We start from the raw sequence: 27136 nt of genomic DNA, 5'->3' as shown, positions 1-27136 counted from the left end.
GCGCCCTTACCCGAGCCACTAATAAACAGACTAATAAACATGCAACATTAAACTTAATAACACAATTAAACAGCGGAAACCAAATAACTTAATCATCTTACAACCCAAACGAAAACAAAACAATAACAGCAGTCTTAAACATTAATACAACCATAACGAAAACATAATTCTGAACGAGAAAACTGATAAACCACAGAAAACCTCCACTGGATCACCACCGAAAACCCAACTGCTCTAGCCACTGCCCTGGTCGTCTGAACCGTCCAACCTAAGACCTGCCCCGTGGAATGGGGTGCCCAAGATGAAAACAAGGACGTGAGCGACAATCGTCCAATACGAGAATGTACGAGTATACAAACTAATATTATGCATGCGAAATGCAATATGCTCGGATATCAAGGATCAAGTCAAGAATCTCATGCTCAGTATAGAGGCGCCTGAGTGTGTAGTCTCTGATCTGCCCTAGGCATGTTTTGGCTCCCACACTCATCATCAAGACGTGGACCTGCAATGTCCAGGTCATCAGAGCCCGCGGTTCCCATCGGACACTGTAGCTCTCGATATCCCATCGTCCTACAATACAGAATAGGGCTTAGCGGCCCCAACAAATGAGGTATATCTCAAAAGATATCAGACTCAACATGATATGTCATGCATAATATGCCAAAGCAGTAAAACATGTATCATGCAACAGATAAATATGCAGCATATAAGTGTGTACACTACGCTTGGATATCTCAGTCAGTACATCACGTACCTCACTATAACAATCTGATAGAAAGCTCTGAACCTAGACAATACCAACATAATGAAATCACTAACAAACCAGATTAAACATGCCACAAAGATCTCCCAATAATCCTTAAATCACTGTCTAAGGATTTAGGATTATACCTGCGTCCGTCGTCAGTCCGCTGATGATGTCTCGATCTCAGTTCACCGACCCTCCTCGAGTCGACACTAGCTCCGAAACTTCCCGACACCAAAGTGCCCTAGAAACTGATTAGAAACTATGGTATAACTAGAACTCTCTCTGAAGAATGCGGTGAAGGAAACAAAAGAATCGGCTTCCATTTATAGGCTGCATCCGCACTATTTCAGAAAATCCGAACCAATCTTATCTACCACGTGTCAGAATCTCATTGGTCTAGTTGGATTTCTCAAGATAAAGTAATCCGAAGTAGGTCGGGTTATCCATTTAAAATTCGGTGGACACCAACAGCTTAATCCCGTATTATCAATTCCTTAATGATACCTAATTAAGAAATCATTAATTATGTCTTAATTAATACTTCATTCAAAATAAGAATTCGGGTCATTACATCCTCCCCTCCTTACAAAGATTTCGTCCTCGAAATCAAAACTGAAGTACAACACAACTGAATAAAATAAAACTCAAAACAAATGAGGGTACTTTGAACGCATACGACTCTCTAACTCCCAAGTCGCTTCTGCAGTACCTCGGCGTTGCCATTGCACTAGAACAAGTGGAATGGTCTTGTTTCTGAGCTTTTTCTCTTTCCTACCCAGGATTAAAAGCGGCTGCTCGACATAAGTCAAGTCTTATTCAAGTTGAACATCTGTCGGACTAAGAACGTGCGACTCATCTGCTACATACCATCATAGCAACGATACATGAAAGACATTATGAATGCTGGACAGATACGGCGGTAAAGCCAATTGATACGCCAAATTCCCAACACATTCCAAGATCTCAAAAGGTCCGATGAATCTTGGGGCTAATTTTCCCTTGAGTCCAAATCTCATCACCCTGCGGAACGGTGAAATTTAAGGAAAACTTTTTCCCCTGACTGAAATTGTAGAGGTCTACGCTTGGTATTCGCGTAACTCGATTGACGATCTTGTGCAGTTTTAATTCTCTTCTTGATCAATTCCACTACGTCAATAGCTTGTTGCACTAATTCATGTCCTTGCACTTTTCGTTCTCCTACTTCGTCCCAAAACAAAGGATTAAGACAACGTCTACCATACATTGCTTCGAACGGAGCCATACCAATGCTGTTGTGGTAGCTATTGTTATATGCAAACTCCACATGCGGCAGATGATCATGCCATGCTGGTCCAAAATCCAAAGCACAAGCACGCAATGTCTGAATAGTCCTCTCAGACTGACCATCGGTCTTTGGATTATAGGCAGTACTCAGACTCAATGTCGTTCCCAACGCTTTTTGAAAACTTCCCCAGAACCTTGAGGTAAGGCGTGGATCTCTATCACTGACTTTACTTGTTGGCACACCATGATATTTAAGAATCTCTTGGATGTATAGTCTTGCCATGAGATCGAAACTATATTCCTGACTATACGGAATGAAATGTGATGATTTAGTCAGTCGGTCCACAACAACCCAAATTGCATCACAATTCTTAGAAGACAGCGGCAAGTGGGTGACAAAATCCATCGTTACATGCTCCCACTTCCACTCAGGAATAGGAAGATTCTGAAGTAATCCTCCTGGTCGTCGATGCTCAGCTTTCACTTGCTCACAAACCAAACACTTGGCTACAAACTGGTAAACAATTCTCTTCATACCTTTCCACCAAAACTTGGTCTTCAAATCCTTATACATTTTCATGCTTCCAGGATGGATACTCAACTTACTCCTATGAGCTTGAGATAAAATGTAATGCCCAAGAATTATAGAATTGATAAACCAAGAGTATTAATCTTCATTAACGTGATACTCGGAAGATATGAGAATGCATGACATGCAATGAGGGAAGAAAAGACATGAGAAAGTTGGGTTTTGCAAGACTGCGCCCGCGCCCAGAACAAGAGTGCACCCGCGGTCATACAATTGTGGAATTTTGTAAGCAAGGCCGTAGCTACACCACACCCGCGGTGCTAGAAGGACCGCACCCGCGGTGCAGCTACAGTGGGGTGACCGCACCCGCGGTATTAACCAAGACCGCACCCGCGGTCGACGATTCTAGAAAATGGGTAGTGCTGCCGAGAGCATGGCGCACCCGCGCTCATTGAGTTACCGCACCCGCGGTCTTACGTGCAACAATAAAAGCTATGCCACGTTTTATATGGTTGCATGCAGTATATATATGATAGTTACACGTGGTTTCTCTCAGAATTTCAGAAAAAGGGTCGAAGGTTTGAGAGGAAAATCCTTACGCCTTTTAGATTTGTGATTTCTAAGAATCCGTGCATCAGAATTCGAATCCGAACGCGGTATCGTGTTCCTCTCACTACGAGCTACACAAGGACGTAAGTTTTGTTACGTTTTGAGATGTTCATGAAAATACTATGTTGTCAGAATTGAATATAATTCTGATATAGTGTTTTTACTACAGTAGGCATTGTATAATCAAAGACAGATTGAAGAATAGACTGATTATACAATTGTTATGATTTTCAGAATATATTAATTGAGATGGAACTCTAGAATTGGATTGTTCTTGATTCAAGAATAGAGAAATGATTATGTTTATGTATCCTGAATAGACTATTCAGTAGATAGGTGAAATCAGATCGAAGAAAAGATACCATATATCTGTGTTATGAATTTCAGTATTTCTTGAATTAAACTTGATAGATAGTGATATACTGGGATTAAAAGAATGAGAATATGGTATTGATTACGAGTTCTGATATGTTATTCGTGATGTTTATATTGTTGGGTTATCAAGACTGTATTGATATACCGTCGAAACATCAGTTAATTCTGATTGATCAGACTCAGATATGATTTAGATTATATCGTGATATTATGGATACGATCATATTGTATGTTGTTCAGATATTGATCAGATTATGTACTGAGTTGGGTATTGATCAGAACAGATTGTGACTTGAGCTACACATTGATACAATGTATTTGATATTGTCATTTCAGATTGGAGATGGACAGACAGGACTTCGAGACTTCGTCTTCCTCAGACGGGGACGATAAAGGTATAATTCATGTGATATCTGGGAAGATATAACTCAAATCAGATCTCATTTGAGTTTCCCAATAAAATCACATACTTGATTATTGTTTATCTTCTGATATGACTATGATTTGTTTATAGACTTTATATTCAAATCTTTTGAAATGAACATGCTTTGTGTACAGATTGTTATACATTGCATTTGAGATAGGAAAGTTTGACAGATAGTCAGACTTCTAGACGTTCGGTGTATCGTTACATAGGAGCAGACACCCTCCTATTGTAGATTATTCGATACAGATATGACCGAAGTCTAGGAATAAGACGTACGTCACCTCGATTGGGAGGGTAGGTGACAGACAGTGACGTCTTATTCACCCCGGGATCCCTAGAGTTATAGTTGAGTCGAGTCTAGTCATGATTTGACTAGAACTGCATGCGTTTATGGATGTGGTTTCATAGACTATGAAACCCATGTTTATTGCTTTCAGTTATGACAGCATGTTTATATGATTTGATTTAAATTGCATGTTTATCTGAATTGAGTTGCATGCTTATTTTGATTTGATTTCATAGATTATGAAATCTATTACTGTTGAATATGTTCATGATAGCATGTTTTATGATTTAGATTGTTTCTATACATGCTTACCATGTTTTATACTGGGATATGTTCTCACCGGAGTTATCCGGCTGTTGTCGTGTCTGTATGTGTGCATGGCAACAGGTGGGGCAGGATCTGGGTCTCGAGCTAGATGAGAGATTGATGATAGCGTGGAGATCTCGGGCGTTGAAGATTTCTAGTGTTTCCTATTAGACTGTTACTACCTATGTTTGTAGTTGGAATTTGAACACTAGCGGATGATTGTACCAAACAGACTTGTATGTACATGATGTTGTTTAGTTATTATAAAGACATGTTATGCTTTGGTTATTACATTTGAGTTAATGTTAAAAGCAAAATTTTGACCCACATTTTCGAGCAAAGATCCAATAAATCCCAAAAGAATTGAGTTAGAGCCCGGGTCCTCACAACAGGTGGTATCAGAGCGATAGATCCTTTAGACTGAGATAGTCAGAATTGATAGAGTTTATAGATTGAGATAGAAGGGAATGAGCGGGGTAGATTTAATTTTCTTCCTTGCATGTGATTGCTAGCATGAGATTTATGTCAATGTTGATTTACATGATGTGTGCTAGCATGGTTTATCGATTTCCCTAGTACATGTTGTATTGTATCCGAATTGATTTCAGCATGTATATACCAAGCCTGAATCAGAATCGATTCCAGATCAGAGGTATATGATCAGAGGAGGGCTGAGATAGATTGTATAGATTGTGTACTAATCTGTTTGATATTCAGATATACCGCCTCGAAGAATTTCAGAAAAGGGCAGTACTTCGTCTGAACAGATAGATGCATCAGAAGCTCAGCTAGAAGAAAAGATGAAAGAATTTGAGTTATTACAGCCGCCGGTTCTGAATGGTACCGAGATATCTGAAGACTGTCAGAACTGGTTTGATGATATAGAAATCTTGTTTGATTTACTGGATTGTACAGATGAACAGAGAGTTAAAATGGTGCCTTATCAGTTACGAGAAGCCGCCAGGAGTTGGTGGATTACCAGTAGAAGAATGTGGGCACAGAGAGGTACAGTGATTTCGTGGGAAATATTCAGAACTGAATTCTATCGAAGATTTTTCTCAGCGTCGTACCGAGAGGACAAGAAATTAGAGTTTGAGAATTTGAGCCAAGGGCAGCTCAATATTGACGCATATATTGCTAAATTCTCTACTCTACTGCATTTTTCTCCTCAGATAGCTGGGAATGATGAAGCTATAGTAAATCAATTCATCAGAGGGCGTAATTCAGAGGTAGTTGCATTTATGAACTTGCAACGACCTTACCATTTTGCTGATATCTTGAGTAGAGCAAAGAGAGCTGAGGCAAGTCTGATTAGACAATTGACAAGGTTGTGTGTGAAGCCACTTCAGGCACAGCAATCCCCTCTTCGATATGATCACGGCAGTACGAGTGGCAAGCAAGATTTGCTGAAAGCTCGGAAGAAGCCATTCAAGAAGTTGGAAAGTGGTTCCTCGAGTTCCAGTAGTTCTTGTCCGAGCTATACTGGAGTGTATTGCAGGAGTTGCGGAGGGAGACATTCCACCGAGCAATGCCAGGGAGTGACTGGTAGATGCAATATTTGTGGACAGCCGGGACACTTTGCTAAAGTCTGTCCTCAGGAGCGTTCCCGAAGATTGTAGGGAACAGAGTCCAATTGAAAACTCAGATCCAGAATTCACAACAGGTACTACTCTTTATGATTCTATTGCATATGTATTGATATATACTAATGCATTTGTTAAGAATATCTTTGACTGAGTTGCATGGAAAGATGCTGTATCTGTTGGATTTGTATGTACTGTAGTATTGATGTCCTTGCTTGTTGAGGAAATGTTGATATCAGAGCTTTCTGCATATATTGTATACTGCAGTAAGATGAGAATGAGATAGAGACAGATTATGATGTACTTGTGTTTCTGATTTGAACGCATTATTGATATGTATATGCTGAACAAGTACATATATATTGTAGAATTGTTGCAGAAATGGTAAGATTCAGACCAGAGAGGACTGATCAGTGGAGATACCCTAGTAAGGATTCTAGATTTGGAATTCCTTTGATATCTGTATTATATATGACTCGATTAGTACAGAAAGGAGCAGATTGCATCCTTATGTATTCAGTAGATCCACTGAAATCGAGCCTAGAATTGGCAGATTTGCCAATGAAGTATGAGTTGGCTGATGTTTGCCTAGATAAGATATTAGATTTGCTTGATATCAGAAAGATAGATTTCAGAATTGAATTCAGATCAGATACTGATTGTTGTTTTAGAATTCAGTACAGAATGATATTGAGTGTACAGAATGATACAAAATGAATTGAAAGAATATTCGAAAGATCATATCAAATATTCTGAGAATTATGATTCTTGTATACAGAAATTGTTCAGATATGTATTTTGTTTGAAACAGATTGTATTCAGAATAGATGATATCTGATGTTAGTATACTTATTGATTTTAAGACAGTTGATATTGTGATCAGTGACTGATCAGATACCGATATCAGAAAGATCAGAAAGTCAGAAATGTCAGATATTGATATTATATGAGTTGACAGATTATCTGATATGATTGTGTTTTGAACTGCTTGAGAATTATTGCTTCTAGATTAGTATTTTATACAGATTGTATTGTTTGGGGAGCATATTATATTTGCAGATGATATATAGCAGTTGATCAGAATGGCATGAAGATCTGATTGATTTGTCAGAATCGATAGTATTGTTAGAACTTACAATCCTATATATTGACTAGATTAGTATAGATTATTGTTATTCTGAATCAGTATTGATACAGATTTTATGAACCGTTGAGAGTATATACAGTTCAGCTTGTATCAGAAATGAATTCTAGAATTTCAGCAGTTCAGAAACGTGATCAGAGTGGTCAGAACAATATTTCGATAATCAGAGCAAAGTATCGGTCAGAGAAACAGATATGTGATTTTGTGGTCTGTATTAGACTGATTGTGTCATGATGTCAGAATGTTTCAAAGTTGTATAACATAATTGATATTTATAATCAGAGCCGAATACCAGGTAGGTATTTTTCTTTACTTTTTATGATTAACTGATTGTTATGCCGAATAGTTCGAAGTTGAAATCACAGATAGTGTCATAAATGCGCTGTAGTGACTTCAGTTGTCATGTTTGTGACTGAGAATGTATGATATTCGAACAGACAGTTTTGGTATAGACAGATTAAGTCAGTTGTGACAGAGTTGTACTGAAATTTTGGCAGAAATTGTACTGAACGGTACGAATTGTCAACAGATGAAGACAAAAATCAGAAGATTATCATAGATATATATGTTTCTGAAAAGAAATGGGAGTGCATTTCTATGGCTTTTGTAATGAAATTACCGCCATTTTCTCCAGATTGAAATATGATATGATTGTGATTGACAGATTGTTCAATCTATATCTATCAGTTTGTACAAGATGATGTACGAACATGAGCAAATGACACAGATTGATGTCAAAGCATGGTCAGATTGACGAGAAGATTGCAATAGAGTATATCGGGTCATGATTGTTGAATTATTTGCCACTTGTGACAGAGTAGATCCTAAGCTCTCTCTTTGATTGTTATACAGATTGACAGATAGTCAGAGTGTATTATCCAGATATTGGGAGATATTGGTAGAGCTTTAGTGTTGAATGTTAACACTAGCTGATATGACTTATGGTCATTGTATGAATTACTATCCGATAATAGCTAGCAAGACAGTTCAGAATGGACAGATTTAAGACAACCAACATCGGATGATGATGATTGGTATTTAATACCGAAGATAGAATTGTCCTCGATTGGGATAAACAAATTTGATAACAAATGCTGGTATTGCTTTGTTATGAACTATAGATGGGCATATACGGATGTTGTATAACCAGTAATGTGAGATTGATTCTGCCAGAATCATTGTGTAAAGTATTCTGATATTATACTTAGTGAATTCTGATTCCAGACTAGAATCAGAGATTGATTGAAGAAATATACCTCAGAATGATGTTAGTGAGATGATTTTGGATGTTAAACTATATTATACATTTCTTCTAGTATATCAGAATTGATTGCTTGTGAGTTCGAGGACGAACTCAGATCTAAGAGGGGGAGAAATGTAATGCCCAAGAATTATAGAATTGATAAACCAAGAGTATTAATCTTCATTAACGTGATACTCGGAAGATATGAGAATGCATGACATGCAATGAGGGAAGAAAAGACATGAGAAAGTTGGGTTTTGCAAGACTGCACCCGCGCCCAGAACAAGAGTGCACCCGCGGTCATACAATTGTGGAATTTTGTAAGCAAGGCCGTAGCTACACCACACCCGCGGTGCTAGAAGGACCGCACCCGCGGTGCAGCTACAGTGGGGTGACCGCACCCGCGGTATTAACCAAGACCGCACCCGCGGTCGACGATTCTAGAAAATGGGTAGTGCTGCCGAGAGCATGGCGCACCCGCGCTCATTGAGTTACCGCACCCGCGGTCTCACGTGCAACAAGAATAGCTATGCCACGTTTTATATGGTTGCATGCAGTATATATATGATAGTTACACGTGGTTTCTCTCAGAATTTCAGAAAAAGGATCGAAGGTTTGAGAGGAAAATCCTTACGCCTTTTAGATTTGTGATTTCGAAGAATCCGTGCATCAGAATTCGAATCCGAACGCGGTATCGTGTTCCTCTCACTACGAGCTACACAAGGACGTAAGTTTTGTTACGTTTTGAGATGTTCTGAAAATACTATGTTGTCAGAATTGAATATAATTCTGATATAGTGTTTCTACTACAGTAGGCATTGTATAATCAAAGACAGATTGAAGAATAGACTGATTATACAATTGTTATGATTTTCAGAATATATTAATTGAGATGGAACTCTAGAATTGGATTTTTCTTGATTCAAGAATAGAGAAATGATTATGTTTATGTATCCTGAATAGACTATTCAGTAGATAGGTGAAATCAGATCGAAGAAAGGATACCATATATCTGTGTTATGAATTTCAGTATTTCTTGAATTAAACTTGATAGATAGTGATATACTGGGATTAAAATAATGAGAATATGGTATTGATTACGAGTTCTGATATGTTATTCGTGATGTTTATATTGTTGTGTTATCAAGACTGTATTGATATACCGTCGAAACATCAGTTAATTCTGATTGATCAGAGTCAGATATGATTTAGATTATATCGTGATATTGTGGATACGATCAGATTGTATGTTGTTCAGATATTGATCAGATTATGTACTGAGTTGGGTATTGATCAGAACAGATTGTGACTTGAGCTACACATTGATACAATGTATTTGATATTGTCATTTCAGATTGGAGATGGACAGACAGGACTTCGAGACTTCGTCTTCCTCAGACGGGGATGATAAAGGTATAATTCATGTGATATCTGGGAAGATATAACTCAAATCAGATCTCATTTGAGTTTCCCAATAAAATCACATACTTGATTATTGTTTATCTTCTGATATGACTATGATTTGTTTATAGACTTTATATTCAAATCTTTTGAAATGAACATGCTTTGTGTACAGATTGTTATACATTGCATTTGAGATAGGAAAGTTTGACAGATAGTCAGACTTCTAGACGTTCGGTGTATCGTTACATAGGAGCAGACACCCTCCTATTGTAGATTATTCGATACAGATATGACCGAAGTCTAGGAATAAGACGTAAGTCACCTCGATTGGGAGGGTAGGTGACAGACAGTGACGTCTTATTTACCCCGGGATCCCTAGAGTTATAGTTGAGTCGAGTCTAGTCATGATTTGACTAGAACTGCATGCGTTTATGGATGTGGTTTCATAGACTATGAAACCCATGTTTATTGCTTTCAGTTATGACAGCATGTTTATATGATTTGATTTAAATTGCATGTTTATCTGAATTGAGTTGCATGCTTATTTTGATTTGATTTCATAGATTATGAAATCTATTACTTTTGATGTGGGGACCCGGGCTCTAACTCAATTCTTTTGGGATTTAATTGGATCTTTGTTCGAAAATGTGGGTCAAAAATTTGCTTTTAACATTAATTCAAATGTATAGTCAAAGCATAACATTGTCTTTATAAGAAATAACCAACATAATGTACATACATGTCTGTCGAGTACAACCATACACTAGTGTTTACATACCAACTACAAACATAGGTGATACAAATCTAAATAGAAAACACTAGAAATCTTCCATGCCCGAGATCTCCACGCTATCATCAACCTCTCATCTAGCTCGTGACCCAGATCCTGCCCCACCTGTTGCCATGCACACATACAGACACGACAACAGCCGGATAACTCCGGTGAGAACATATCCCAGTATAAAACATGGATGCATGCAATGTAATAATCATGTACAAGAGCATAGCATATATCAAATAACATGAATGCAAATCTAAACATGTAGAAGAATACAAATCTGTATTCAACATTTAAATCTTGACTCGACTCATTTCTAGTCTAGGGATCCCGGTGTGAATAAGACGGTCTGTCACCTACCCAACCACTCAGGGCAACGGTACGTCTTATTCCTAGACTTCGGTCAACTCTGTATCGAGGGTCTACACATATAGCAAATCTGCTCCTATGCGTCGATACACCGAAACGTCTAGTTTTGGCCAATCTGCCAATATCTCCTATCTTAGGACTCGAATATAAATCAATAAACAAGACATTACATAATCAATGTAATAACAATCTAGTATGTGATTTAGGGAAACTCGTATCAAATCTGAATCGAGTTGTGCAATCCCGTGACCACATGAATTATACCTTTCTTGTCGAATAGTCGGTGTCGTAGTCGAAGTCTTGAGTTCACAATAGCCAATACAAATCTGAAAGGGCATAATCAATGTGCACTCTATCAATATACATCTCAAACAATTCAATATACAAGGCTGAAATCGGTTTCAATATAATTCGACGGCGTAACGGCGTAATTCTTCGATACCGCTCAATTCACAACTCACATATCAATACCATAATCTCATCAACATCATCATATCAATGACATAATCTTCTCAAACTCTGAAAATTTATACACTCTTCAATAATACATTCTGAAAATTCGAAATAGCATCACATGGTACCCAAAAATCGTTCCGATCGCATTTCTATAGTGTGCAACATATCAAGAACACCTTTCACAAATCAAACCATAATTTCCCCCAACATCTAAAATCTGAAACATGTTGAAAATAGAAGAAACTTACATCCTTGAATAGCTCTTGTTGCAAGGATCACAATTCTACACTCGGAATTACAATCGGAACACAAAATCATTCAAAAGCACAAGTTGAAAATCAAAAAGGACATGAGCTTTCTCCCAAGCATTCCCTCGGCTCTCCAGTTCTGAAATGAAAGAGGAAGAAGACACATATCATATATGCATGACAAAGGACAAGTGGTTTATTTTTCACTTGGCACGCAAGACCGCGGGTGCGGTACACTAGTAGCGCGGGTGCGCTGTGCCCACGGCACATCTTGCATTTTCCGAAATTCTTAGACCGCGGGTGCGGTCCCTGCATGACCGCGGGTGCGGTCTCACCACCGCGGGTGCGGTCCTGTTAGCACCGCGGGTGCGATGTGGCTTCGTACAAATTCACCAATTTCTTCTCAATGCACCGCGGGTGCGGTATCTCTAACACCGCGGGTGAGTATGGCTTCGGCCCAAACCTCACAATTTCAATTCAAATGTCATGCATTCTCCAACTTGTGAATCTCACATTCATAACAGCTGATAATTCTCGAGCCTTACAATTTCTCCCCCTCTTAGACAAGAGTTCGTCCTCGAACTCGTACGCAAGTAATTATGCAGGTATATACAAAAGCTGTAAAATCAAACTTAACAAAATACTTACATCAACTGAATAGCTCGGGATGCCTCTGTCTCATTTCAGACTCTGTCTCCCAAGTTGCTTCTTCAATTCCATGACGAGTCCACTGAACTTTCACAAGCGGAATGGTCTTGGTTCTGAGTTGTTTCTCTTTCCGATCAAGAATCTGAATCGGTCGTTCAACATAGCTCAAAGTCTGATCTAACTCGGCTTCATCAGGTTGAATGACATGAGAATTATCTGGCATATATCTGCGTAACATCGATACATGAAAAACGTCATGTATCCCAGACAGTGAAGGAGGAAGAGCAAGTCTGTAAGCTCGATCGCCAATCTTCTCAAGGATCTCATACGGACCGACGTATCTAGGAGACAACTTTCCTCGCTTGCCAAATCTGACAACGCCTCTGAAAGGTGAAATTCAAAAATACTCTATCTCCCTGCTCAAACACTAACGGTCTACGTCTGACATTGGCGTACTTCGCTTGCCTATCCTGTGCCGTCTTCATCCGCTTCTGAATGATCTTCACTTTCTCGGTCATCTCACAAATCATATCAGGCCCCAACTTTGGTACTTCAGAGATATCATCCCAGTACAACGGAGATCTGCACTTCTTTCCGTATAAAGCTTCGAACGGTGCCATGTCAATGCTAGTCTGATAGCTGTTGTTGTATGAAAACTCACACAACGGCAATGAATCTTGCCAGCTAGTACCAAAGTCTAGTACTACAGCCCTCAGCATGTCCTCTAAAGTCTGGATAGTCCGCTCTGACTGTCCGTCTGTCTGAGGATGATAAGCAGTGCTCAGGTGTAAAGTCGTACCCAAAGCCTGCTGCAGGCTGTGCCAAAAGTGAGAAGTGAATCGTGGATCCCGATCTGATACAATCGACTTCGGCACACCGTGCAATCTGACGACCTCTCTGACATACAACTCTGCCATCTGATCGTGTCGATAGGTCATTCTGTACGGAATAAAGCACGCTGATTTGGTCAGTCTGTCTATCACAACCCAAATCGCGTCACAACCCCGCGAAGATCGAGGTAACTTCGTCACGAAATCCATGGAAATGTGGTCCCATTTCCATTCAGGAACAGACAAACTCTGAAGTAAACCTCCGGGTTTCTTTCTTTCTACCTTCACCTGCTGGCAATTCAAACATCTAGACACAAATTCTGCAATATCCTGTCTTCATCTGCTTCCACCAGAATTGTGTCTTCAAATCATTGTACATCTTCCTGCCTCCAGGATGAATGCTGAACCGACTACAGTGTGCCTCTGACATGATCTGTCGTCTCAAATCTGAAATCTCTGGCACTACTAAGCGGTTATTCACATACAGAACAGAATCTCTAACCTGATACTATGATATATGACCAGCTCTGACCATATCAATCGATCTCTAAATACTCGGATCAGTATTCTGCGCCTCTTTGATCCTCAAAATCAGATCTGGCTCAATCTGAATCGCAGTAAGTCGCAACGGTCTACTATCTGTATCAAATGTCAATCTAGACAAGCAACAATCCTCTACTAAATTCGCTACACCTACAGTCGACAATGAAAGAGCACATACCTTTCGACTCAAGGCGTCTGCCGCTGCATTCGACTTCCCTGGATGGTACTTGATCTCACAATCAAAATCTTTCAGCAGATCAAGCCATCGTCGCTGCCTCATGTTCAACTCTGACTGAGAAAAGAGATACTTCAAGCTCTTATGATCGGAATAGATCTCAAATTTCTCGCCATACAGATAATGGCGCCAGATCTTGAGTGCAAAAACAATCGCCGCCAATTCAAGATCATGAATCGGATAACGAGTCTCGTGCGGCTTCAGCTGTCTAGAGGCGTACGCTATCACGTGCCCTCGCTGCATAAGAACACATCCTATCCCTCTGTGAGATGCGTCACAGTATACAACGAACTCACCTGTACCTGAAGGAATCGTTAAGACAGGCGCACTAGTCAGTCTCTTCTTCAGCTCTACAAAACTAGCTTCACAATCTTCGGACCACACAAATGGCATGTTCTTCTGTGTCAACTGGGTGATAGGCTTCGCTATACTGGAGAAATCTCGGATAAAACGGCGATAATACCCGGCCAGACCCATGAAACTGCGTATCTCAGGTACGGAAGTCGGTCTCGACCAACTGATCACAGCCTCAACTTTACTCGGATCTACCGCAATACCCTCTCCAGATATAATATGCCCCAAGAAGACAAACTGTCGCAGCCAGAATTCACACTTGGACAGTTTGGCATACACTTGCTCTTTTCTCAAAGTCTTCAATACAATCCTCAGATGATCTGCATGCTCAGTCAGACTCTTTGAATACACCAAAATATCATCAATAAACACAATCACAAACTCATCTAAATATCTCTGAAAAATGCGGTTCATCAAACTCATAAAAACCGCTGGTGCATTCGTCAAACCGAAAGGCATAACAATAAACTCGTAATGCCCATACCTTGTTCGGAATGCAGTCTTCGGAATATCAACGTCTCTAACTCGGATCTGATGATACCCTGATCTCAAATCAATCTTCGAGTATACAGAAGATCCCTGTAACTGATCAAACAAATCGTCGATGCGCGGCAAAGGATACCTGTTCTTCACTGTTGCCTTGTTCAACTGTCTGAAATCAATACACAATCGCTTCGAACCATCTTTCTTTCGAACGAATAGCACCGGAGCAACCCAAGGTGATACACTCGGTCTAATGTACCCCTTGGACAGAAGATCTTCCAACTGTGCTTTCAACTCTTTCAGCTCTATCGGTGCCATCCTATACGGAGCTCTCGAGATAGGAACACTGCCTGGCACAAGATCTATGCTAAAATCAACCTCTCGAACTGGAGGCAACCCTGGAATCTCGTCAGGAAAGACATCTGCAAACTCGCAAACCACTGGCAAATCTGCCAATGCTGGGCTCGACTTCAGTAGATCTACTGAATATACAAGAAAGCCCTCTGCTCCTCTCTGAAGCAATCTACTCATAGTCAGAGCAGATACTAAGGGAATCCGAGATCTGGAACCCTTGCCGTAGAATTTCCACTCATCTGTCATGTCGGGTCTGAATCTGACAATCTTGTGGAAACAATCTACCGTGGCCCTGTACCTGGTTAACATGTCTATGCCAACTATACAATCAAAATCAGCTAACCCAAGTACTACACAATCAAGATCAATCTCATGCCCCTCAAACTGAAGCATACAGTGTCTAACAGTAGTCACAGATATCAAACCACTTCCCAACGGAGAAGCTATAGACACTACTGTCGACATCGACTCAACAGGCAATGAATGTCTCAGTGCAAAATGTTCAGATATGAATGTATGAGATGTCCCTGTGTCTATCAACACATATGCAGGATAACCGCAAAGAAAACAGTTACCTGCAATGACGTCATCTGGCGCCTCCTGCGCCTGCTCCTCTGTCAGGGCAAAGACACGTGCCTGCTGTCTGGGAGGCTGACTCACCGTCTGACTACCTCCTGGTCTCTGCTGGGTCTGTGTGGAGGGTGGCTGAAAGGAGTGTACAGAGGATGCCTGTCTCTCCATCTGTGGCGCTGGTGCTGATGACCCTGCCCTCTGGAATCGTGGTGCACCTCTCTGGGGACAAACTCTGGCGAAGTGTCCCTGTTGCCTACAGATGTTGCAGCGTCCCATAACTCCTTGACACTGCTCCGTCGCATGTCGTCCTCCACACGAGCTGCAATACACGCCACTGTAATCTGAACCCTGACCTCTCTGTCGAGATCCACTCGAACTCGATGAACTGCTCCCGGATTTCTTAAACTGTCTGCCCTTAGCCTTCAGAAATTCCTTCTTACCACTACCACTAGCTCCACTGTCAAAACGAGGAGGAGGTGGTGGAAACTGTACGGTCGTGGACTGTGGCGGTCTCTGCCCCTGAACACCGTAAGAAGCGCCTCGCTGCCTGATCAAGCCAGCCTCTGCTCCCTTAGCTCTGTTCAGTGCCTCTGAAAAAGTATTAGGCCGTCCCGTGTTCACCAAAGTAAAGACATCGGGGTTCAGCTTGTTAATGAACTGATCAGCCACTGCCTCGTCGTTTCCTGCTACATGCGGTGCAAATCGAAGCAACGCAGAAAACTTAGCCACATACTCCTCGATGTTCCACTGTCCCTGCCTTAAATTCGCAAATTCAGCTCCTTTATCTTTTCGGTAGGAAACGGGGAAGAAGCGCTGATAGAACTCATCTTTGAAGACTTTCCACGTGATGTCAATGCCTCGGTGCTCCAAGGCTCTCTTCGTAGTCAACCACCAGCTCTTTGCAACCTCTCGCATCTGATGCCCTATCAACTTCACACGTCGCTCATCAGTATATGCCAAAGACTCAAACAACATCTCGATATCATCAAGCCAGCTCTCGCACTCAACTGCACTCTCTGTGCCCTTCAGGGTAGGCGGATGGAAAGACTGAAATCTCTTCAATAAGGTCTCCATCGGTGTAGCGGTGACATCCATCTGTGCACCTGATGTGCTACCCTGCTCTGGCTGTGGTATACGTCTAGGCGGCATAAATCTGATTATCAAACTGATTAGTACACAATCAATATCATCTGTCTCAGCCCTCCTCTGATCATAGACTCTGATCGAGAATCGGTTCTGATTCAGGCTTGAAATGCTGTAAATCAATTCAGATAATACAACACAACATATAATAAGGAAAGCAATAAATCATGACATTCTAGCATGATATAAGCAAGGAAGATGACTCGATCTACCCCGCTCATTCTACTCTATCTCAGTCTACAGAACCTACAGCTCTGATACCACCTGTTGTGGGGACCCGGGCTCTAACTCAATTCTTTTGGGATTTAATTGGATCTTTGTTCGAAAATGTGGGTCAAAAATTTGCTTTTAACATTAATTCAAATGTATAGTCAAAGCATAACATTGTCTTTATAAGAAATAACCAACATAATGTACATACATGTCTGTCGAGTACAACCATACACTAGTGTTTACATACCAACTACAAACATAGGTGATACAAATCTAAATAGAAAACACTAGAAATCTTCCATGCCCGAGATCTCCACGCTATCATCAACCTCTCATCTAGCTCATGACCCAGATCCTGCCCCACCTGTTGCCATGCACACATACAGACACGACAACAGCCGGATAACTCCGGTGAGAACATATCCCAGTATAAAACATGGATGCATGCAATGTAATAATCATGTACAAGAGCATAGCATATCAAATAACATGAATGCAAATCTAAACATGTAGAAGAATACAAATCTGTATTCAACATTTAAATCTTGACTCGACTCATTTCTAGTCTAGGGATCCCGGTGTGAATAAGACGGTCTGTCACCTACCCAACCACTCGGGGCAACGGTACGTCTTATTCCTAGACTTCGGTCAACTCTGTATCGAGGGTCTACACATATAGCAAATCTGCTCCTATGCGTCGATACACCGAAACGTCTAGTTTTGGCCAATCTGCCAATATCTCCTATCTTAGGACTCGAATATAAATCAATAAACAAGACATTACATAATCAATGTAATAACAATCTAGTATGTGATTTAGGGAAACTCGTATCAAATCTGAATCGAGTTGTGCAATCCCGTGACCACATGAATTATACCTTTCTTGTCGAATAGTCGGTGTCGTAGTCGAAGTCTTGAGTTCACAATAGCCAATACAAATCTGAAAGGGCATAATCAATGTGCACTCTATCAATATACATCTCAAACAATTCAATATACAAGGCTGAAATCGGTTTCAATATAATTCGACGGCGTAACGGCGTAATTCTTCGATACCGCTCAATTCACAACTCACATATCAATACCATAATCTCATCAACATCATCATATCAATGACATAATCTTCTCAAACTCTGAAAATCTATACACTCTTCAATAATACATTCTGAAAATTCGAAATAGCATCACATGGTACCCAAAAATCGTTCTGATCGCATTTCTATAGTGTGCAACATATCAAGAACACCTTTCACAAATCAAACCATAATTTCCCCCAACATCTAAAATCTGAAACATGTTGAAAATAGAAGAAACTTACATCCTTGAATAGCTCTTGTTGCATGGATCACAATTCTACACTCGGAATTACAATCGGAACACAAAATCAATCAAAAGCACAAGTTGAAAATCAAAAAGGACATGAGCTTTCTCCCAAGCATTCCCTCGGCTCTCCAGTTCTGAAATGAAAGAGGAAGAAGACACATATCATATATGCATGACAAAGGACAAGTGGTTTATTTTTCACTTGGCACGCAAGACCGCGGGTGCGGTACACTAGTAGCGCGGGTGCGCTGTGCCCACGGCACATCTTGCATTTTCCGAAATTCTTAGACCGCGGGTGCGGTCCCTGCATGACCGCGGGTGCGGTCTCACCACCGCGGGTGCGGTCCTGTTAGCACCGCGGGTGCGGTGTGGCTTCGCACAAATTCACCAATTTCTTCTCAATGCACCGCGGGTGCGGTATCTCTAACACCGCGGGTGCGGTATGGCTTCGGCCCAAACCTCACAATTTCAATTCAAATGTCATGCATTCTCCAACTTGTGAATCTCACATCCATAACAGCTGATAATTCTCGAGCCTTACATTTGAATATGTTCATGATAGCATGTTTTATGATTTAGATTGTTTCTATAGCATGCTTACCATGTTTTATACTGGGATATGTTCTCACCGGAGTTATCCGGCTGTTGTCGTGTCTGTATGTGTGCATGGCAACAGGTGGGGCAGGATCTGGGTCTCGAGCTAGATGAGAAATTGATGATAGTGTGGAGATCTCGGGCGTTGAAGATTTCTAGTGTTTCCTATTAGACTGTTACTACCTATGTTTGTAGTTGAATTTGAACACTAGCGGATGATTGTACCAAACAGACTTGTATGTACATGATGTTGTTTAGTTATTATAAAGACATGTTATGCTTTGGTTATTACATTTGAGTTAATGTTAAAATCAAAATTTTGACCCACATTTTCGAGCAAAGATCCAATAAATCCCAATAGAATTGAGTTAGAGCCCGGGTCCTCACATAAAATCTCGTCTCTCAATTTAGAATCTTCTTGAACTACGATTCTTCCTGACAAACAATAGGTTCCATCTGTTTGGAACGCAAAGCCAGATGTGTTGTCTCAGTTAGCTAATCTTGCTAACTTTTCCACCTTCGGATCAGAAAACTGAGCTTCTCTGATTTTGGCATACAACATCGGTTCAGATAAAATGCTTGTTACTCGAATGTGTTCCATTCCTTTCTTATGACGGAATTGAAATCCCAGAGAACAACAATCTTGGATTACACTCGATATGAAACTTGTCTGAAGTGCAGATAATCTCACCTTGCGACTAAGAGCATCAGCTGTAAGATTCGCTGATCCTGGATGATACTTGATTTCACAATCATAATCCTTTAACAAATCCATCCATCTTCTTTGGCGCATATTCAACTCTGCTTGAGTGAAGATATATTTCAAACTCTTATGATCTGTAAAGATCACAAATCTCTCTTCGTAGAGATAATGTCGCCAAATCTTCAAAGCAAACACAATCGCTGCCAATTCCAGATCATGAACTGGATAATTCTCTTCATGCTTCTTCAACTGTCTGGATGCATATGCAATCACATGACCATTCTGGGTTAATACGCACCTTAGTCCTTGAAGTGATGCATCAGTGTACACAATGTACCCTCTTGATCCAGATGGCAGAGCTAAAACTGGTGCAGTTGTCAAATGTTGACGCAGTTCATTGAAACTATTTTCACAATCATGAGTCCATTCGAACTGCACATTCTTACAAGTCAGTTAAGTCAATGGTTTGGCAATATGAGAAAATCCTGAGATGAATCTCCGGTAATAACCTGCCAAACCTAGAAAACTTCTTTATCTCTTGAGCTGATTCCGGTCGTTCCCAACTCAACACAGCTTCGATCTTGCTAGGGTCCAATGATATCCCATCTTTGGATATAACATGTCCCAAGAATACAACTCTGTCGATCCAAAATTCGCACTTGTTCAACTTAGCATATAGTTGGTGATTCCTTAAAGTTAGCAACACAATCCTTAAATGTTGTGTATGCTCTTCAAGGCTACGAGAGTATACTAGTATGTCATCAATAAAGACAATGACAAACTCGTCAAGATACTCCTGGAATACTCGATTCATCAAATCCATAAATACTGCTGGAGCATTCGTCAAACCAAACGGCATCACTAGAAACTCGTAATGCCCATACCTTGTCCGAAATGCAGTCTTAGGGATATCACGTTGATGAACTCGAAGTTGATGATATCCAGACCGTAAATCGATCTTCTAGTACACTGAAGTCTCTTGCAGTTGATCAAACAAATCATCAATCCGTGGTAGCGGATATTTATTCTTTACTGTTACTCAGTTCAACTGTCGATAATCTATGCAAAGCCTGCATAGACCCATCCTTCTTTTTAACGAACAACACTGGTGCTCCCCAAGGAGACACACTGGGTCTAATGTACCCTTTGTCCAGAAGATCTTGTAAATGTTGTTTCAACTCTTTCATCTCTGTTGGTGCCAATCTATAAGGCGCTCTGGAGATAGGTGCGGTTCCTGGTACCAACTCTATCTCCGCTTCCACTTCCCTCTCTGGAGGAAATCCAGGAATTTCATCGGGGAAAACATCAGGAAATTCATCGACAACTGGAATGTTCTTCACGTCGATTACATAATTTGATACGTCAACAGTATAAATGAGGTATCCTTCTCCTCCTTTTGCTAAAGATTGTTGTGCCTTTACAGCAGACACTACTGGCATTGGAGGTCGAGTTCCCTCACCAAAGAAGAACCAATTCTCGTCTCTTTCTGGACGAAACTGAACGAGACATTGATAACAATCTACCGTCGCTCTATACTTAGTCAATAAGTCGATTCCCATAATACAATTGAAATATTCCGTAGCCAATATCATCAAATTGGCAGACAACTAATTTCCCTCAAACTCTAGCAAACAGTCTACTACAAGTCGCTTAGCTAAAACCTCTTGTCCCATCGGTGTAGACACCGACAACAAAACATATAATGACACGTAGGGTAGTTTATGCTTCTTAACAAACATTGATGCTATGAATGAATGTGATGCCCCAGTGTCAATCAATACATATGCAGGAATACCACATAAAAGAAAATTACCTGCAATGACTCTCTCGTTATGCTCCTCAGCTTGCTCTTGGTTCAAGGCAAACACTTGCCCCTGAACTCGTGGGCGTTGCTGAGATCCTTGCGATATTCCTCCACGACGAGAACCTTGAGCAGGAAAACCTTTCTGTTGCACAGTGGCCTCAGACTGTTTTCCACTATAAGGCCATGTCATAGAACCTCCGACTCCACTCTGATTCTCCAAATTAGGGCAATCCCTCTTCATGTGACCAAAACCACCACAATTAAAACATGCACCTGTTGTTCTTCGACAATTCTCCGTCAGACTGATTGCCTCCTGCAGTGGCCACATTGCATCTTTTTCCTGCCAAAGCTGTGTACTCCTCCAGAACCGGAAGAAGAAAAAGATGCAGACTTCTTGAAAGACTGACCCCTTGGTCCCAACGAACTAGAACTTTTGCTAGCTTGCATAGCCTTCCTCCTAGCAATACTGAGCTAGGCTTGACGACAATGATTCACTAATCCTTCGTACGAAGTAGGATCATCACAGACAGAAACCCGATCAAAAATCTCCTGGTTCAAACCATTCAAAAAGTGAGAATATTTTGCTACAGAATTCTCAATGATGTAAGAAGCGTACGGCAACAGATCCGTAAAACGCTTCTGATAATCCTCAATGTTCGAATCTCCTTGCTAAATGGTCAACAGTTCCATCTCCTTCGCCTGGCGAAGAGCTGGCGGAAAGTGATGATTGATGAAGGCCTGACGGAAATGTTCCCAACGAATCCGCCCATGCTGCTGAACTAGAATGGCAGAAACAGGTTTTCACCATTTCCGAGCTTTTCCTTGGATCATGAAATCAGCTACCTCCATCTTCTCATCCTCGTCATAGTGCAGCACTCGAAAACAGTGCTCCATGATATCAACCCAAGCTTCAGCAACATCAGCATTCTCATCTCCGGTAATGGTGGAGGTCCAATCTTCATGAAATCCATAATGTAGACAAGATTCCTACGTCTCCTTTCATCATGATCTCGGTGACACCTTCCGTCACGATCTCTACGACGATGTTCTCAGCCAGCCTCATCGTCGCCATAACAGCCATGTCCCACACTACCGTGACTGCTTCCATCTCCTGACATCTGAAAGGAAACTAAAATCAACTTCTAAATCCTCAAAACTGAATTACTAATGTACCAAAAATCTTTGATGCTCTGATACCACCAAATGTAGCGCCCTTACCCGAGCCACTACTAAACAGACTAATAAACATGCAACATTAAACTTAATAACAACAATTAAACAGCGAAAACCAAATAACTTAATCATCTTACAACCCAAACGAAAACAAAACAATAACAGCAGTCTTAAACATTAATACAACCATAACGAAAACATAATTATGAACTAGAAAACAATAAACCACAGAAAACCTCCACTGGATCACCACCGAAAACCCAACTGCTCTAGCCACTACCCTGGTCATCCGAACCGTCCAACCTAAGACATGCCCCGTGGAATGGGGTTCCCAAGATGAAAACAAGGACGTGAGCGACAATCGCCCAATACGAGAATGTACGAGTATACAAACTAATATGATGCATGCGAAATGCAATATGCTCGGATATCAAGGATCAAGTCAAGAATCTCATGCTCAGTCTAGAAGCGCCTGAGTGTGTAGTCTCTGATCCGCCCTAGGCATGTTTTGGCTCCCACACTCATCATCAAGACGTGGACCTGCAATGTCCAGGTCATCAGAGCCCGGGGGTCCCGTCGGACATTGTAGCTCTCGATGCCCCATCGTCCACAATACAGAATAGGGATGAGCGGCCCCAACAAACGAGGTATATCTCAAAAGATATCAGGCTCAACATGATATGTCATGCATAATATTCCAAAGCAGTAAAACATGTATCATGCAACAGATAAATATGCAGCATATAAGTATGTATACTACGCTTGGATATCTCAGTCAGTACATCACGTACCTCACTAAAACAATCTGACAGAAATCTCTGAACCTAGACAATACCAACATAATGAAATCACTAACAAACCAGATTAAACATCCCACAAAGATCTCCCTAATGATCCTTAAATCATTATCTAAGGATTTAGGATTATACCTGCGTCCTTCGTCAGCCCGCTGATGATGTCTCGATCTCAGTTCACCGACCCTCCTCGAGTCAACACTAGCTCCGAAACTTCCCGACACCAATGTGCCCTAGAAACTGAATAGAAACTATGATATAACCAGAACTCTCTCTGAAGAATGCGGTGAAGAAAACAAAAGAATCGGCTTCCATTTATAGGCTGCATCCGCACTATTTTAGAAAATCCGAACCAATCTTATCTTCCACGTGTGAGAATCTCATTGGTCTAGTTGGATTTCTCGAGATAATGTAATCCGAAATAGGTCGGGTTATCCATTTAAAATTCAGTGGATACCAACAGCTTAATCCCGGATTATCAATTCCTTAATAATACTTAATTAACAAATCATTAATTATGTCTTAATTAATACTTCATTCAAAATAAGAATTCGGGTCATTACATTTCATATGCTGCGTACTCTTGTATTTTTTTTAAAAAAATTTAGACCATGTTTATGTTAATTGATTAATTGTTCCCAAAAAGTAATTAAGAATTGAATTAAGTTCGGGTCCCCACACCAACCAACTAGCATTTTGAAAATCAAGTGCAATAGTCGTAAAATGAAATCGTCAACTGTTTTATCAAACCTAAAAAGTAATAAGTTTGAAAAGTATAGCCCATACTAAACCTCTCAAAAATCTCTCAAAAAGCATAAATAAATTGTCTTAAAATCTTCAACATAAATCATGAGTCATAAGTCGTAAATGCGAAAAAAAGTAGAAGCGCTGGTCCTCGGGTTGTGTGCGCCTTCAGTCCAGTCAAATCAACCGTCAAGACCTCCCTCAACCTCATCTGCATCCATCACACCTAGTGAGTCTAAAGACTCAACAAACCATAATCTTTTTAACAAATAATACATATAAAATCACATGGAACAGTGAAAATATTTTTACGTAAAAATAACTTTTTTCATGACATGCAACCATAAACTTTAACTTTTTCCTTTTTCCTCAACATGACATATAACCTTTAACATGATCATAAACATTTTCCTTTTCCTTTTCCTTTTCTTTGTTGAATTCAGATCGTTAATTGTGACTTTCCTTAAACCTCAAAAAGTCGATGGATCCATCTACATGAAACTACAGTACTGGGCGGCAGGGGACACCAGCAACACTCTCACCGGTCAACTGGGCCCTGGCCTATCCTCTTTCGAATAGAAATACGGTCGTCGAGGTTCCCTCTGGGGCCTTTTCCCATAAATGGGTTCCCTCTGGTGCCTTTTCCCCTCACGATATTCCTATTCTTACCGTTACCACATATCGTTACCTCATATTTGTAATGATGAAAATACGATCGTCGAGCTCCCACTGGGACCTTCACCCTCACGATATCTCCAACATTATCGAATTAGTCATTATTACTTCACTTCCTTCAACGTTTACATTCTCATCACTTTAAAAAATCGTGCGTAACATATATTTTTATTTTTAGAAACCAAGCATGCAACATGTCTTTAAATGTCTTCCTTAATTTATAAAAATCACATAGACATTTAAAATCATAATTTAATCATGAACATTTCATAAACATTTAAAATTAATCATAATATCATAAAAACAATATTTAGAGCACTTCCATGACGTTTGCTAATTTTTGAGTGTAAAAAGATCGTTTTACCCCTAGACGTAAAATTTCTCGATATTAACTTTTTCTTGATTTCATTGACTCTAACATGTCCCAATAATTATTTAAGCCTAAATTAATTTTCTCATAATTTTATTTAGCTCAAAGATTAGACTTTTAATTTATTATTTAAATATAACATATTAATGCGTTTTAATCCCGAATTAAACCAAACGATAATATAAAATTCCCAAATTAAAAACTTAGACCTATAATAATTATTTAAGTTTAAACCTAATTTTTCATAATTTGATCGGGCATAAAACCAGGCTTTTCAATTAACTCGTTAATTAGCATTTCGTGTGGCGATTAAATCCCGAATAAATTCAAAATCCGTTATTTTAATCCCAAATTTTATACATAGCATTTTTAATATTTATTCTACCCTTCCAAGTCATGAGGCACCCCCGTGGACCCATGGATTCATTTTTAGCTTTTTAATTTTTGAAATAGACACCTTATCGAACCACCCGAGCCATCTCCCAATTTACTCGAGCCACTCGAGGCAAACCGTAGCCAACTCACCTAGGGACATACTGACCAAGCCCAATCCCTAGGCAAGCCACTTAAACCCTCGAAAATCCTACTGCAACCTACAGCAGATTGCATGTGTGTGTGCGTGTGAAGAGTCCTACCCTTACCAATACTCCTAGCCAACTAGGACACCTCCAGCTGGTTAGCCCTTGACCCAACCTGACCCTAACCAACCCTGGACAACGACCAGCCCAATGCCTAGAACCCAACAGCGAAGCTTCTGAATCCAAGGAAACAACCTGCGCGTTTTCAAGCATCCCTCATGTTTTCTGGCTTTTCTCGTGCCCTCCCTGAACCAAACCACACCAGCCCCTTCCCAGACCCTTGTGCACCCTCCTAGGACTCTAAGGACCTAGCCCAGCCCCAAATCCCCTGTCCGAGCCACAAAGTCTCCACAAATCTGATGCCCACCTGCGCAGCTCTCTATTTGAAGCTCACGGGTTGGAGTCCTAGCTTGCTAAGACTCCTCTCCATCCCTCTTGACTCGATTCCTAGCGTGGCTAGGACTCTTCCTTGACCCCTCACGACTCTATCCCAGCCCTGGATGCAACCGAGCCAAGCTATGCAACATACATCATGAAACCCGATCACCTATGACTCAATCGTTCGAATTCGGTTCCAGCGAAATCAGTTCGTGTTTGCAGCGTGTGTGTGTGTTCTTAGGACTCTTTAAGTCGTGTAATAACAATCCTTGATCCTACTCTAATCATGGCAGACACTTTGTACATGAAAATAACAACTTTTGGATCACAAATCACGCCTGAAAATTTCATGTTCATGCAAAAACGAAAATAGTTAAAAACGTCACTTGTTTTCATACAAAACATGATTAAATAAATAATATTGTGTGATAGATGATTGAAGAAAAGAATATGGTGTGCCTTTACGTTTTATACGCACTAAAAATTGTTGACGACAAAGAACAGAGTGAAACCTTTGGCTTGAATTCCCTTAAACCTTCGAAAATTCCTTCTACGATGTGGTTTGCAAGTTGTATTGTGTAAAAGGGGGTGGTGGGGAGAGTTTCTGATTTTAAAAGTGTGTGGCCGTGTATTTGAGGTGCAAGGTGTAGGGTTTGAAGTGGTTTAAACATATTATATGCTAATTAAATTAACTAGGCCTAGGCCTATTAAGCCACTAAATTAGGCCCATTAGTCTTAATTAGGATTTAATAAAATATTAACAAAGTTTTTGTTTAAATAAATTTGTGAATTTATTAGCCGGGTTGCCAAAAAGCTCGTATTTAAGTTGAAAAACCAACACCGATAAAATTTA

The 27136-nt window shown here is 40.4% G+C and overlaps 1 long non-coding RNA gene across 1 annotated transcript; it reads right to left on the bottom strand.

The window, feature by feature from the left end:
• Nucleotides 1-23760, bottom strand: LOC140831790 (uncharacterized). The gene is made up of 3 exons (XR_012117943.1): nt 23674-23760; nt 23536-23568; nt 1-275 (listed from the first exon to the last, which is right to left on the bottom strand). It is a non-coding gene; the product is annotated as an uncharacterized lncRNA (long non-coding RNA).
• Between the last annotated feature and the right edge of the window lie 3376 nt (nt 23761-27136).

Source organism: Primulina eburnea, chromosome 5, assembly GCF_022965805.1.
Source record: "Primulina eburnea isolate SZY01 chromosome 5, ASM2296580v1, whole genome shotgun sequence".
Taxonomy (NCBI): Eukaryota; Viridiplantae; Streptophyta; class Magnoliopsida; order Lamiales; family Gesneriaceae; genus Primulina; species Primulina eburnea.
The sequence above is the reverse complement of the archived record's forward strand: the minus strand, read 5'-3'. Positions and strand labels throughout refer to the sequence as shown.